The following is a 17,700-nucleotide window of genomic DNA, read 5'->3' on the forward strand; positions in this document are numbered from 1 at the left end:
TCACATACTGGTTACATAGCGTCAGTTGTCTTACTAGCTTTGTAACTGGTTACTTGATCAGCTACTTGACTAGTTATTTTAACACGTGCATGTCCTAAGCAGGGGGTCAATTGACCCTTTTGATTACAATGGGACTATCTGATAGCTGATCGAAAATAGTAAAATAAAGTTCAGTACAAAAACAAGTTTGAGGTGACTTCACCATAGGTTACTAGAGACACTAAAGTGACTATTGACATCATGATATGTTACATGTGATATCAGTATACTTAAGCAAAAATAAAAATAAACTGTATGAGAATTATATCAACACAATTTGTAAAAAACCAGTTTGTACGAATTACTCACAAAACATTTAAAGTGACTACACTCCAGATTACTTAGAGACACTTAAGTGTCAATTGTCTTCACGCTAGATTACATGGGATGTATAAAGTAACCAATTGTCTTCTCTCTGCACTACAAAGTGCACACACGTGTCAAATGACCAAATATATAAAATGGTGTCAGCCAAGTGATAAGATATTTGTGACAATTACTGTCTTTAAGGGATACATTGACTACTTGCTAAACTGCTGGGAAGGATCCAGTCTATTGTTATTTTTGACTTGTGTCAGTTTTGTTAATTGGTTGTTGTTCCAACTAAGTAGATGATTGGTCTGCTGTAGCTGGTCTAGGATAATGGGGCTGCCATCTGTCGTTGCCTAGAAACAACGCCCTCTGTGTATTTGGTGTAGTGGTGGGAAACCTTGCTGATCTTTTTCTGCCAGGGGTGGCGGGCTGCCTGACCTTTTGCATGATGTTATCCTCTTTTCCGGGTATAGGAGTGGTCAGGGGGCTTCTTTGATGGATTGTTTAGAGGGAGGTTATAGTCCTCTTAAAGGCTATGACTGCAGTTTTTAGAAGATTTAATTACAAAAACATTTTAAATTGAAATCGTAAAATAATAAGAGTTATATTTATCGTAATTTTAACTCGAATATTTAACTGTCTTACTGTAGCTGGTATATGGAAGATTGATCCCATAAAGTATTCAGAGGAAGGTTTGTTTACAAGCAATCGGTTGGTTATTGCACTGTCAATGAGATGTATTTTATACTGACTATTTGAGGTCAGTCAGCTTCCGTACATGTTAAAATAACTAGTTATGTAGCTAATCAAGTAACATTTTGCAAGATATCTTGTAAGGTAACTGACTCTTTGTAACTGGTATATGAGTTACATACTTCGGTCCACATATCAAACAGTCTCTTTTTAGTCGAATACATAGAGAACATATAGCGGAAACTAGAAAAAAAACTCAAACAAAAAAATTACTCAAAATAATCACACATACGAGTATTGTTTTTGTTTTCACAAAGTTTTTTCTACTAATCCATTCTCACCACTTAGGTTTCTAACAACTGAGTTAGGTCTTTGACAGTAGAGTTTCCGCTCTCTATGGTCGAATATATCACTCTTCTTACTTGTCTACAATATGAACTAATACCTTTAAATATCTGCTTGCAATTGTCTAGTAATTTAGGTGCCAGTTAGTAAGTGTAGTACGAGTATTTAAATAACATTGAGTTGAGATTATCAATGAATTTTACAAGGTACTAGTTGTCAATTATCTCTGTTTAAATTTTCTTTTATTTAGCATTAAGCGTCAGTTGAGAAACTCTGCAGTTTTTATAACAGATATTTAACAAGGTTTATGGGGCTTTAGTTTTAATTTCCGTAATTAATATACATACATAAGTTGTTTGTTTTTTTGCATTTAACTATTGTTGATTGCATCAAATAAAAAGTCAAGCTTTGAATTTTACTACTATGGTTGGTGTTACTCAAATCAGTAGGTTATCTTTAGATCGGAAGCCTTCAGGCTCTCATTTTGTATTTATTCTCACTTCTCTTTTTGGCTCACATAGGCTTAAGAGAAATTTCAACATGATGCCTGATACCATTGTTACTTACTGTATAATAAAATTAGTAGCAAATATAAAATATTAGAGAATTATTAGAATAAGTTCATAAATTTTCAAGGAATATGTATATGTTTTCATTGTTAGGCTAAAGACTTTTCAATCCCTGTCATATTTGGAAGCAAACATACTCTAAATAAAACTCATCTTTTATGATTTTGAATGATATTTATATATTTAAACTTATATTTATATCCATATATATAAAAATGAAATGGTCCATGTATGTAATGGCATCACGTGAGAACGCCTGGAGCAATTTGGCTGATTTTTATACCCTTCACCATGAGTATAAGTTTGTCATTCCGTTTGTAATTTCCACATTTTTCATTTGCGACCCCATAAAGTATATATATTCTGGATCGCTATAGATAGCGGAATCGATATAGCCATGTCCGCCTGTGTGTTGAAATCAACTTTCCGAAGCCCCCAAATAACTTACATACACGATTCATACATCAATATCTCCGAAATTCTTCCGGCTCGGTCGCTATTTAAAATCGGTCCAAAAATGGCTGAGATATAAGGAAAAAACTAGGACAACCTCGATTTTTGACCTATATCTGGATTACTAAATCATTAATATAGACAATATGGATATCTAATGACAGATATTTCAAAGACCTTTGCAACAACGTATATAAGACCATAGTAAGTTGGACATACAATGGGTCAAAATCGGAAAAAAATATTTTTTTAACCCGAATTTTTTTTTCATCAAACATTTTTTTTTTGTCATAAATTCTTTTTCCAAAAAAAATTAATTAAAGAAATTTAAAAAAAAAATTTGAAAAAACTTTTTTTAAAAACAATTTGGGAAAAAAATTAAAAATAAAATTTTGATTTTGTTTAAATAAAAATATTTAAAAAAAATATATTTTTAAGTATAATTTGGTGAAGGGTATATAAGATTCGGCACAGCCGAATATAGCTCTCTTACTTGTTTTTATTCGATTCGAAATTTTCAGGAGATGGTTTGAAAAGAAAGAAAATAAAAAATTCCCGGTAAAACTAGGATTTAGACAATAAACAATAAACGTTTAATCAAGAAAAGGAACTCGATCTGTGATCACTCATATTTCTGATATAAAAATCTCAAAATATCTAAATTCGCTAATAACTTGGCCAATAAGCGTTTAATCAAGAAAAGGAGCTCGATCTGTGATCACTCATATTTCTGACAAAAAATCTATTTTTTATATAAAAACTCAAAATATCTAAATTCGTTTATAACTTGGCCAATAAGCGTTTAATCAAGAAAAAGAACTCGATTTGTAATCACTCATATTTCTGAACAAAAATCGATTTTTTATATAAAAACTCAAAATATTTAAATTCGGTAATAACTTGGCCAATAAGCGTTTAATCAAGAAAAGGAACTCCATCTGTGATCACTCATATTTCTGTCAAAAAATCGATTTTTTATATAAAAACTCAAAATATCTAAATTCGCTAATAACTTGGCCAATAAGCGTTTAATCAAGAAAAGGAGCTCGATCTGTGATCACTCATATTTTTTTTCTACCTTTAGGTTTTTGACAACAGACTCGTGACAATAAACTGACAGTTCTGATACAAAAAAAAATGTTAATTGGAGGTTTATCGTTACGAAAAACAATAACCAGATATAGAGAAAATGGGGGTTAGGTTCTTTGTCTCTCAGTAGCGCTTCTATATATATTTTATTCTATAACCATAAGATTCATTGTACATATTTAAAAATCAAAAGTAAATCAAATCCAAACTTATATGAATACAAATTATCATCCAACAATACTTTTTATACCCTTCACCTTCGTGAGAAGGGTATATATAAGTTTGTCATTCCGTTTGTAATTTCTACATTTTTCATTTCCGACCCTATAAAGTATATATATTCTGGATCCTTATAGATAGCGGAGTCGATTAAGCCATGTCCGTCTGTCTGTCTGTTGAAATCAATTTTCTGAAGACCCCAGATATCTTCGGGATCCAAATCTTCAATAATTCTGTCAGACATGCTTTCGAGAAGTTTGCTATTTAAAATCAGCAAAATCGGTCCATAAATAACGGAGATATGAGCAAAAAACCGGGACAACCTCGATTTTTTACCTATTTTTGATCTATATCTGGATTACTAAGTCATTAATATAGACAATATGGATATCTAATGATAGATATTTCAAAGTCCATTGCAACGATGTAGATAAGGCTATAGTAATTTGGACCTACAATGGGTCAAAATCGGGAAAAATATTTTTTAACCCGAATTTTTTTTTTTTCATCAAAACTTTTTTTTGTCATACATTTTTTTTCGAAAAAAAAAAAAAAAAATTTAAAAAAAATTGATTAAAAAAATTTTGAAAAAACTTTTTTTAAAAAAAATTAAAAACCGATTTAAAAAAAAAAATTTTGAAAAACCATTAAAAAAAATTAAATTTTGTTTACCTAAAAATATTTAAAAAACTTTATTTTAAAGTATAATTTGGTGAAGGGTATATAAGATTCGGCACAGCCGAATGTAGCTCTCTTACTTGTTTTTTTTTTCTCACAAATTCACAAATCGAACACAAGCATTTTTTTTAATTTGGACAGGAGAACGTCGTCCGGTCAGTTAGTACTTAAATAAAAACAATCTTTGGATGATTTTATAATAAATAAAATTTAATATCGTACGTGACATACCGTACGTGACAGATTTTTCTCTTATAATAAAACAATATATATTCTGTAAATATATACTATATTAGAGTTAATTTCAAAAATTTGATTTTTGGTATCATCATTTTTCAGAAGGTTTTTGCGTAAATAAAAATAATGGCGTCCTTTTTTTGGAAAATTTTCACTCCTTGTGGTGGTTCAACGCACCTAAAGACGCGCATTTTGATCACATTTTTCTGTAGAGCAAAAACGTTTGAATATATTGCAAATATAAATTCACCAGTCGATTCTGCATCAAAAATTAATACAATTGGTGCTTTTTGAATCCTTAAAAATAGTTCCAAAAACCCACAAGAGGGGGCGCAAATCTCATAAAAAATATAAAAAAAAAGAATTTTAGATTTTTTGAATATGCTCGATGAAAAGCTATTTTAAGCTTATCAAAACGTTACCAATATTTCCTTTCTATCACAAGCCGTTGAATTAGGCTATGAAATGGTCTCTCTTTCGCCCTATTACCCGAGTGAACATTTCTTGTTTTCAAACCTTGTTTTATCCAAAAACCAAAAATGGCAATATCCCACTATCGACCAAAAAAAATGTAAACCACAAACAAATTTTAATACCAAAATCTTTTAAATATATTTAAATATACAGTGAAGGATAAAATTATTACAATAACTTGTAAATATTCTACTTTAAAATAATAAACATAGTAAAGCCAAAAAAATCAATAATTTTAAATAAATATATTTTTTTTAACAAAATTTAAATAAAGGCCTAGCTTTTTTTTTAAATATTTATACAATAGTTTTATTTTATAAATTAAAATTTAACCCTTAATGTTTTTAACTAGATTTTTACTGTGTTTTTTTTTATTTTTTCTTATAAATTCATTTATCTTAATTTAGATTTTCTTTAATATAATTTTTATAATTATAACTGTTTCATTATGTCTCTTCTAGATGTATGGTAAATATAGCACTTAATTTATATAATTAAATTAATATATCCTTTTGTATTTTTCTGATATCTTTTTTCGATTTTATTACGTTTTTTTTTTTCTTTTGCTGTGATAGGTCTGTTTTTGTATATATATTTTTGTTTTAATTTGTAGTATTTTGCATTGATTAACAAGAATAAAATAACACATTATTTTTTCATTAAAAAAAAAAATAACATAAATAAATTAATAAATAAAATATATGTATAATGATAAATTAAAATAAAAATGTAATGGAAAGAAATTGGTGCTTGAGTTTTGAAGCAATAGGCAAAATGAAATCTATATTTAATAGATCACTTTTTGGGTATTTCAAAACATTTTCGGCAATTTTTTGTTTAATAAACCATTGATAAATTTGAAAACTGTTTAAGAATATGGCAGTAAATGTATAGCAGAAGATAATATTAAGAATCCCTATCACTAAAATACTTCAATATTAGCATCATTGTTAAATTTGCTATTCAGAATCGAAATATTTGTCAAAAATATTTTCATTTAAACCGAATAGAATTCAAAATTTGTATATATCTAATCTTTTCACAATCTTTCACTAAATGTTTGTCGATCTTCAGATTTCTTTTCGTTTTTGGGAAGTCAAACGTGGAACCAAAACTAAATCGTTATTTAATCAAATAACTTTCATAAAATTTTTTTCCAAAAAGTAATTTTGAATGGCTTTCGTTTGATTATGAAATTCCGCGGAACTAACTCCCGCGGAAGTTTTTTCCCATTGAATTTGAATAGGAAAAATGAGAAAAGGGGAAAAATTCCCGGAGAATTTTTATTTATAATTCGGCTGATTCTATGTACAGAGATATGTATATCCAAAAATCGAGGTTGACGTTTTATCATATGTCAGCCATTTATGGACCGATTTTTCTGATACAAAAATGCTCAAACGTATATATGTATATCTAATATACTGGGATCTTCTGAAAGTTGATTTTAAACGGTTTGAATACAGAGTCCACAATATTACAGTTGCTGTTAAGAACCGTTACCGAAATCATCCAAATTTTCTGTTTAGATTTCAGGAGTAAAAGATAGTGACACTTTTCATCTGTGAAAGAATCTATATTACATGTTGTCTCTATGCCGATCACTGGTTCGGAATAATTCTACTTCTAGTCAGGATACTCCCAAACAAGCAGTTTCGAACAATAAGGATCCATTGTCATGAATTCAGCATTACAAATTTCGTTTAGAAAAGATGTTCGCCATTATTAGACATGACCTTTTCCCATCTTTCTGTCAATATAGAAATTCCAAGCCCAAAGAATGCTCATCTTTTGAGGCCAAGAACGAATCAAGCCAATATAGGATACTCTGTTCCAAAGTGAAGCGTATCCCGAGGGGCCACTGTCTGGACTATAAAGCGGATAAAGCAAAACTTCCCAACCACTTCATTCTAAATATCTTTTAACAGCTATTGCAACATGTTGCCGAACGTTGTCATATTATGTAATATTACGGTTTCATGTCTGACCGCATATTCTGTGATTTTCTCGGCAAATGCTCGCTTCAAACGAATCAGTTGCGTACTATCTCATACAATTCGGGTTATCATAATGAATCAATTCGCAAGTAATGATTCGGTGCAAAAATTATTTTCTTTTATAGCATTCAAACATCATTTCGGACATGCAAAATCGTTGCTACTTGCAAACGTTTTGGAATAGCTGATTTGGTAGCTACCAATGATGTTGTAAGCTCTGGTTGAGTTTGACAACAAACTTCATGGAGTAATGCCTTCAATACTTGGTCTTCAAACTTTTTTTGCTGGCCTGGACGATCTTTGTCTTCCGTGTCTAAATTACCACTTCTAAATAGCACAACCGATCTAACAGATTCACCTTAAGCTATGGTGAGCAATCGGTATGTTTTAGAGGCACTTTTTTCAAATCAAAAAAGTAAAGCAAAACTTCCCGCATATGACGCAAAACATTTCGCAATAAACGTTGTTGTTTAGTGTTCAATAATAAGAGAGAATAAATTACAGATATGTACCCTTCAAATGGCATATAAGTTATTAAAAACAACAAGTAAGAGAGCTAAACTCGGCTGTGCCGAATCTTCAACAAATTATACTTCAGAATACAAATTTGAAATATTTTTAGGTAAACAAAATTTATTTTTTTAATTTTTTGGAAAACTAATTTTTTCGAATTGTTATTTAAAATTTTTTAAATTTAAAATTTATTTTTTTTAACTTTTTTTTGGTGAAAAAAATTTTTTTTTTCCGATTTTGACCCATTGTAGGTCCAATATATCTTTGAAATATATATCTTTAGATATCCATATTGTCTATATTAATGACTTAGTAATCCAGATATACATAGGTTAAAAATAGTTAAAAAATCTAGGTTGTCCTGGTTTTTTCCTCATATCGCAGCCATTTGTGGACCGATTTTGCTGATTTTAAATGGGAAACTTCTCGAAAGCATGTCTTCAGAAAATTGATTTCAACAGACAGACGGACATGGCTTAATCGACTCCGCTATCTATAAGGATCCAGAAAATACTTTATAGGGTCGAAAATTTATATTGTGGAAATTACAAACGGAATGACAAACTTATATATAACCTTCTCACGAAGATGAAGGGTATTAAAACCACGTTCAAAAGATACGCCATCTATTGTAAATCCAGCATTTTTAAGTGGTACACCTAATATTTCGTGCATGTTTTTCTTACTTACCTATCATCATTCGAATTGATAGTCAATGGAGCTATTCAAATGGTCTATATCGGAATTAGTTAAGCTTTTACGAAGCTCAAATTTGATTGCCTGGTCAAATGATTTATATTTGTACTACTTACCCACCCTGTAAAAACATTAATCACTTTATTCACCCCTTTTTAATCGAACATTTTTGGGCCAGAGATCTGTAACATGCACTGCAAAAAAAAACTCTGATAGTGATATAATTAAATGAGCGTCTTTGTAATTCGTGAACTTGTTCGTAAACAAAGTATATTCGGAATAAGTACCTGTATATATTGTCAAAGTAACGATATTGCGATACAGGTCGGCCTGATAAGGCAACTTTAGTTCGGTTGTCATACAAAAGTAATGGACAAACTTGGTAAGCATATGTTCACAATTAAGTAATGATGTTTATACAAAATCTTGATGACAGTTATAACTCCTGTCAATACCCTCTACTATCCTGGAGAAGGTCTAAAGTTGGCGGTTCTTATTTCTTTCAAGTCCTTAATGTAAATGTTGGTCAATGATAATGAGTTAAAATGCCAATATTCTGAAATTTCAATACTAACAGAATAGCGTATTAACTCAATAGCGATGTGATTGGGTACAATTAAAAATTACTAGACTTTATGTTATATTTTTCGTAAGTTTTATCAAAATCGGCTCAAAAATATATAACATTTCGCTATCTTTAAATTAGAAATTCCAAATATTGAAAAATTTGACCTTTGACCTTCACGATTTAAGGTTTAACGTTTTCCAATTTTAGTAAAACTTTCAGAGTATATTTAGAATTATCTGGACTATAACATTCTGAATAGGTTTTACTTAAAATTCATAACAGTAAGGAAATTGGGCTCATTTTCCAAAATATGTGTAAAAAATTAGTTTTCTCGAAAATCGCAAAATTTAAATCACAGGTACGGAAAAACCATCGGAGGTATTGTCATATTGTTTTCATATTTTTATTCCCTATTATATTCCCAAAAAAAATTATGAAATTTGTTTAACAAAATTTTTAAAAATTTTAAAATGTAGTTTTGAAATTGCCGTTAAAAAAATTTATTTTTTTGGTTATAACTGCGAATAGTTTAACGGTATCCTACGACGACAAAATGTCATATACAAGTGAATATGGATATATTTTAAGTAAAAATTATGTTTTATTTTAATATTTCTCAAAATATGTTAATTTTGTTCCTACATTTCTTGTTCTAGTTGCCTGAGACACGTTAATGGCCTGGCGAATTTTTAATAACTTTAAAATTTTTTGACCAATTTCTGTTTTTATGTATCATTAGAACGACAATTACGTACACATTTCTATTCTTTTAACCCCTCGTTGACCAAGGCTTTAAATCGTTGAAAAAGTTTTATTTTTTTATTAAATATTGAAAATAAGGAGTACTTTTGGCAAAAAGGGTCAACATTTGTTTTGTTTTACTTTTGTAAGCTTATTATTGTTATGGTACTTATAAGTACCGTCGGTCGACAAAGGGTTAAGATAATATATTCATATTTTCTTACAAACACACAGATTTTAAAATTATAATTTGATCATGGTTTTTCTACTATAACATTCGAAGGATATATTGAATATGTGGAATAAATAATTCAATATTATATGATCAAATGCTTGATAAAATCATAATCAGATATAAATCAAAGAAATTATGACCCTAGGAATGATCTATGGAATGATAAATTGATATAAATTTGGGTTTCAAGCTAAAAGGTCAATGTCGTGGCACAGGATGCGATATCCCCAAACATAATTTTATTAAAACTAGATGGCCAAGAGTCACAAAAAGGGTAAAAGGAAACCAAAAATATTTAAGAATTTATTTTGGGGAATGAAAAATTATATTTGGCATACAAGTTCGATAAAAAAATTAAAAAAATTTAGAATCTTTATGGCTCTCTTTTTTGCCAAAAAATACGAAAACAAAAGGCAGCAATATTTTACTTTTAATAATAACATGCTAAGAACGTTACAAACCATAATAATTATTACTAAATTAAATTTTGTCCTGGTTAATTTTAGTTTATTTTAATCGATTTCTATCTTGGTAGTTTTTCTTTAAAATTTGCATCTAATTTTCAAAATTATTTTTAATGTTTGAAAGTCTATTGACTTAAGGTAGGATCACACGATTGCCGCAATGCACCAATTATTGGTCTATTTTATACGTCAATCGTGTGATTTCACAACTTATTGGCTCATATGTCAAACCACAACAATATTGTGCTTATTTGGCCCAATCAAATGCAACCCTGGTACGGCAATCATGTGAATGCTTGATAGGCAACATGCACCAATAAAAAAGTTAAAAATACACCAATATTTATTGTGTTCTAGTGCGGCAATCAAAGAAGAGAATTAGCGCCAATATTAATTTTTGTAAATGAAATATTGTTTTTGTGAGCCACTCTCTGACCCACATACATCTTTTAACATTTCTTTATTAATTTTTTTATATGATAATTAAGGCCGACGCAATTTTCTTTTTTTATTTAACAAATATTTTTTTCAAAAATAGATTGTTTTTACATTTATGTAAACAAAACAAAATTTAAAATCTAGCACAACAGCTGTTTCTCTGAGTTGCCGTAAACTAGAACAATCGTGTGACTGAAATGCGACAATTATTGCCACTAAATCGCTTTGCGCCAATTTACGACAATCAAATTTATATAAAATGAAGCAATCATGTGACTGCAGAGAATTTGATTGGGACAATTTCTTTATTGGGCCCCAATTCAGCACAATAAAAATTGTATTAAATTGGTTCATTGCGGCAATCGTGTGATCCTACCTTTAAGCACAAATTAATACAAAAACAACAATTAATTTAACAGTTTTTACGTAATATTATTATATAACAATATGAATGTCGGTTGCTATTATTTTCACCGCAGCTGTATGTGGGAAGTTGTGCTTAACTTCTTTAATTTGCAAAAAGGCTTATGGTGAATGTGTTTAATGGGTTTCAACATGTGAGAGGTGATTTTGACAAGAAAGACAAAGATCGCACAAGCCAGCCAAAAAAGTTTGAAGACCAAGAATTGGAGGCCATTACTTCATGAAGATTGTTGTCGTTTTCAAGCAGGGAAATTTGGTAGTACCGAATACGAATTGAAACTGAAACTGAAACATTGAAAGACAATTTCGGATGTGTGAAAGCTACTTGAGCCCTATAAAAGAAAATAACTTTTGGGCCGAATGGCTCCATTAGGATAACCCGAAGCATAAGAGATCGTATGTGAGGCCCTACCAACCAGCCGAATAAATACTAAAGCCAAATATCCATGACGTTAAGGTAATGCTCTGTATTTGGTGGGACCAAAAGGTGACTATCTATTATGAGCTGCTGATATCAGGACAGACCATCACAGGGAACCTATGCCGAACTGTTTCGTTTGTAGCGAGCATTGACCAGACATGAAACCATAATATTCCATCATCACAACGCTGGGCCACATGTTGTAATACCTGTAAAAAACTATTTAGAAAGAAGTGGTTGGGAAGTTTTGCCTCACCCGCCTTATAGTCCAGACCTTGCCCGTCCCACTCTCTGGGATGCTCTTCACTTTAGAAGAGAGTAGCCGAAATTGACGTGATTCGTTATAGGCCCCAAAAGATGATCAGTTCTTTTAGCGCGGAATCCATATGTTGCCAAAAAGATGGGAAAAAGGTCATGGCTAACAATGACCAATACTTTGTATAGATTTATATTGTACAGATGTTTCAAAATAAAAGCTAAAAATTTGAAAAACTCCCCCAATATCTTCTTATATATAAATAGGCCACACGTTTTTTTGTGGTACACTTTTAAGTATGTTATTGTCCATCAATATTGATGAAACATATGTATGTATATGGTTTAAAGGGTTTTTATATTTCAAATATTTCAAAATTCTTTCCATAAAATTGGTAAAAAAGCGTTTTAAAATTGGTGGAATTTCGGCCACCAGGCGATCCTAGGTACAAATTATTTGACGTTCAAACTTGATCGAGGGACGAATATGGTTTTAAATTTGCCGAAAATGTCTACGAATACTTAAAACTCATTAAAATAAATCATGAATATCAATATTAAATTTGGGAATATGAAAAATGCTACCAGAGATTCAAAATCATGACCCAAATTACCGGATTCCTGATCGAATGAGCTTTCGTAACGAAAAATAATTTCAATAGAGAAATAAAATGTACCAGATATCTTGCTCGATATCGAATGGCATAATCTCAAATAAGAAAATTACACTAAATCACGAATGCGGTAATTGGACCCCAGATAAATTCGTAATAGTGGAGCAAAATTTTGGAAATTTAGTATGTAAATCATAAACATTTGGGGTATACGTATTCACCCCTATCGCGAATCAATATTTCACATGAAATATGTTCCCTTTTCCCATTTCTCGTTCATTAACTTTGTTCACGTGAAAAAATTCCCCATATTGAAAATTTTTAGATGGAATTTTATAAACAATAAGCAGCTGTTACGAACAAAATCAACTATTGTGAATGAAAAGTTCATGAGAATATCACGATAGCAATTTTCCCTTCGAGGGAAATGGATATTTCATGGGAACAAAATTTCACACGTTATTGCCGTAAATTTTACATTTTCCCGGTTTTCAAATAAAATGATAGATTTAAATTAAAAGTAGATCAAATAAGAATAATAATGCTAGTCTAATATACTGTAAGATTATGAAAATTGTCTATAAATTTGTGAAGGTGGTTTAAGTGTGGTATATAGTAAATGATAAATAGTTTATTTCTTTTTTGTTTTAGTTGGATGGCTGTCAATATATAAATAACTATGTATTTTTTTTATTATATTGTATTGTATACTCATATTATAGTTGGAGTAAAAATTCTTTTTTAAATATGTTTTTTTTTATATAAAATATAATGACATTAAACATAGTATTCAGTTATAGTTTCAGTTGTAATAATAATAAAAATAAATTGAAACAAATACAAAATAAAATTAATAATAATTATAATAATAATAATAATAATAATAATAAAATAATAGGAATATTATAATATTTAAAACAAAAACCAAAATGTTTGCAAACATTTTAAAATGTGTTTGTAGGAAAATATTCAACTTTTTCTGGATAAAAGAATTTAAAAAAATATTTATGTATGTAAGTGGGGGGGAGATAACGTTTATTAACTATTGTTTTATAATATATTTATATATTTTCTGTATTTTTTTGTTTAAATTTTTTTTCAGAGTACTTTCTGTTTTAAGAATGAGTTTTTCTTTAATTTTATACTTTATAAAGTTAAACCTAATTAAACTTATTTTGTTCTAAATAATTTTTTTTTCAATATTTTTTAGTCTTTAAACATTTAAGAAAAATACACTTTTTACTAATAAAAATTATGTTTTGTTTTGTTTTTAAACTTTATGCTTTAATTATAATTAATTCTTATTTACTAAATATACGAAAAAAAAAATAGAAAAGCGTGAAATTTGATTTCCGCTTTATACTCAGTATTTTTGTTTTTTTTTTTTTTAAATAAATCACTAAAATTATGTATGTATAAAATGAAATTGAAAATATAATTATTAAAAATTCTACAATTTTCTCGATATCCTTTCATGTTTTCTAGCTGTTAGTCAGTTTTTAGCCAGAGTGGGGGAGTTTATCAGAATTATGCATTTTTTATACTCCCAGCCCAAGGACGTCCAGAATGCTTGGTGCAATTTGTTAGTTAGACACAGATTTAAGCTATATTTAAGGGGATGAATCCTATATGCAAGTGTGAAATCTATACATAATGTTTTTCTTTTTATGGTTAAATAAATTGACAATGTTTAGTTTTGGAATTATGGTTTAAATTAAGTAATTAATATATGAATCTATACAATTTAAAAATAATAAAATCACCAGAGATTAACAATTTCTAACAAACAATTTCTAACAAACATATTTAGATTTAAGATTTGAACAAATTATTGATAGTTCACATCATTTTGTGAAGATACAATAAATAAAATATGAAAAAAAAAAAATTATTTTAAACTAAAATTGGATTTAAAAAAGCCTTTATTTAAAATGTTATTTTGAAACAAAATATAAATAATATTTAAACTGCCAGTGGTGCTTAGTTAAGCTTATATTCTTAAAATAAATACTTGTAAAACAAGACCTTTCTTTAATAAACATTTTTGCTGAAAATTCAAGTTGAAAACAAATGTAATTCCAGTGTCAAGCAATTGAATTATAGTTATATTACACATTATATCAACAGCATTCTCCTGTAATAAGGAAAAATGATTATTGTTTGAAAAACTTTTAAAATTTTCAAATATTTTCCAAGTTGAAAACATAAATCGATTTGAAATCAAGTAAAATTCCAACAATATTTTCCAGTGCTTGAATTTTTAGGTTTTTAATGCTTATTGGGAAGTCTTTAAAAAAAACATTAAAATCAAAATAAAATAAATATGTAAACTGGCATAGTTAAACTATTTCCAAAACAAGACCTTTAATTTTAAATCCCTAATAAGAATTTTTGCTTGAATTCAAGTTGAAAACCAGTGTAATTCCAGCCTTTAATCTAGTGTCAAGCAATTGAATTATAGTTGTATTACAATTTATATCTCTAGCATTCTCCAGTTAAAAGGAAGTAAAAATTCAAAATTTATTTTGAAAAATATTTAATTTTTTCAAATATTTTTCAAATGTAAAACATAATTATGGTTTTATTCAAGTCAAATTCGAAGAATATGATCAATTGCTTGAATTTTTATTATTTAAAGCTTATTGGATCTATTTTTTTTTAATTATTTCATAATTTCACTTAATTTTTTTTTTTTATTAAATTTTTTTTTTAAAAAAGAACAAATTTCTAAAGAAATCATAAATTAAGATATTCACAAAATTTTATTTAAATAAAAACATAAATCACATACACTTGCAAAACATATAAAAACAGCACAATTAAAAAAAAAACAAGTAAGAGAGACAGCTATATTCGGCTGTGCCGAATCTTATATACCCTTCACCAAATTATACTTCAAATTTTAAATATTTTTAGGTAAACAAAATTTATTGTTTTTTCCAGTTTTTTTTAACTTTTTGGAAAAAAAAATTTCCAATTGTTTTTTTAAAATTTTTTAAATTTTAAAATTTTTTTTTTTAAATTTAAAAAAAAAAATATTTTTAAATTTTAAAAAAAATTATTTTTAAATTTTTTTTTAATATTTAGCGGAATAATAACTTTTGGTGAAAAAAAAATTCGGGTTAAAAAATATTTTTTCCGATTTTGACCAATTGTAGGTTCAATACTTGCAAAGGTCTTTGAAATATCTATCATTAGATATCCATATTGTCTATATTAATGACTTAGTAATCCACATACAGGAAAAAATAGATCAAAAATCGAGTTGTCCTGGTTTTTTCCTTATATCTCAGCCATTTGTGGACCGATTTTCTCGATTTTAAATAGCAACCGAGCCGGAAGAATTCCGGAGATATTGATGTATGAATCGTGTATGTAAGTTTTTTGGGGGCTTCGGAAAGTTCATTTCAACAGACAAACGGACATGGCTTAATCGACTCCGCTATCTATAAGGATCCAGAATATTTATACTTTATAGGGTCGGAAAATTATATTGTGGAAATTACAAATTCACCTTCTCACGAAGGTGAAGGGTATAAAAACAAATCTAATATAATTCGTAACAATTTTAAAATATTTTGAAGTCGTCAAATGTTAAACTTAATATACATACATATTTCCTAACTCATACTGCCAGTGCTAATTCCTATATTTCGAAAGAAAAGTGAGTAAAAAAATATTCTTGAATTATTCGATATTCAAACATAAATTCAAGTCACATTTTGTTTGAAAAATATTTAATTTTTTCAAGTTTAAAATATAATTATTTTAGCATTCAAGTCTAATACAAGTTTTTAAAAGGAACAAATCTGAAGAAGGATTTGAAAAATTTTTTAATCCAATAAAAAAACTAATATAATCCGTAATAATTTTAAAATATTTTTAAATCCTCAAATGTTTAAATAACTCGTATGGGTCTATTATGAATGGCAACCGAATTAAAGTTGTGTTGTCAGTTTTGTGGTATTACAGATGGCAACTGGCAGTTATCATTTCTGTTGGCAAACCAGAATTCGGTTGCCATCCATAATCGGCCTATTATTGAAAAATGAGTCGTAAAAATTTAAAATATTCCCGAATTTTTTCGAACGACTTTTTGTTCAACATCCATGATAAATAAAAATATCAATGATAGATAGCTTAGTGTAAAAACTAGGGATGTACGATTAAGCCAATAATCATATTCAATATACATACTTGTTAATTAATTAAACGATTAATCAAAATTTCTGATTAACCAAAACTATTATTAATCAATTTGGATTTTTAAAATTTAATTATTTTGGTTCAAAAATTCAAAAAAAAAAATTTCACAAAATCCAAATTATTCAAACTTCTGACTGATCAATTATTTATGAATTTTGAATAATAAAAATGAAATTTATTCAATTAATAATGAATCGAATAATTGATTAATCAGAAATTTGATGTTGGATTAATTTATTAATCGCAAATCCCTAACAAAAACGTTTCAAGTCTCTTCAAAGATTCGAACGAATTAATTCTTAACTTAATTTTCAAAATTAAATTAAATTTAATTTAATCTCTTAAACATTCCCTTAAATAATTCATTACGAATTAATTCCTCATTCAGAAATTTCTATTTATATGTATTTCAAAAATTTCCTATTGAATTTCAGAAATTTTCAATTAAATTTCAGAATTTTTTAACTGCATATCAGAATATTCCAATTATATTTTGGAAGTTTCCATTTGTATTTCAGAATTTTCCAATTATATTTCTGAAATATAATTGGAATATTCTGAGTTCAATTAGAAAATTCTGAAATTTTATTGGAAATTTCTGAAATTCAATTAGGAAAATCTGGAATATAATTGGAATATTCTGAAATTCAATTGGTATTTTCTGATATTCAATCGGAAATTTTTGAAATACCATTGGAAATGGTGTAGTATTTATCACACAAAAATTTTAAAATTGTGGTCCGATCGTGTTTCTGAAGCAAAACAAATTAAATGAAGGAAAAAATATTTTTATTCCATTTAGAATTAACAAAAATTTAACCGTTCAAACCTTGAATGAATTTTATTATCAATTAATTCAGAAATGAATGAATTGAATTCAAATAAAAGCCTTTGAATTAAGCTAACGAATTTGTTTGTTTTAAAACATTCAACATGTAATGAATTGAAGACGTTTTTTTTAATTCTGTAGTACTATTTAGTGAATCAAACATAATTGATGTAAAACTAATTGAATTTGCTT

Source organism: Calliphora vicina, chromosome 2, assembly GCF_958450345.1.
Source record: "Calliphora vicina chromosome 2, idCalVici1.1, whole genome shotgun sequence".
Lineage (NCBI taxonomy): Eukaryota > Metazoa > Arthropoda > Insecta > Diptera > Calliphoridae > Calliphora > Calliphora vicina.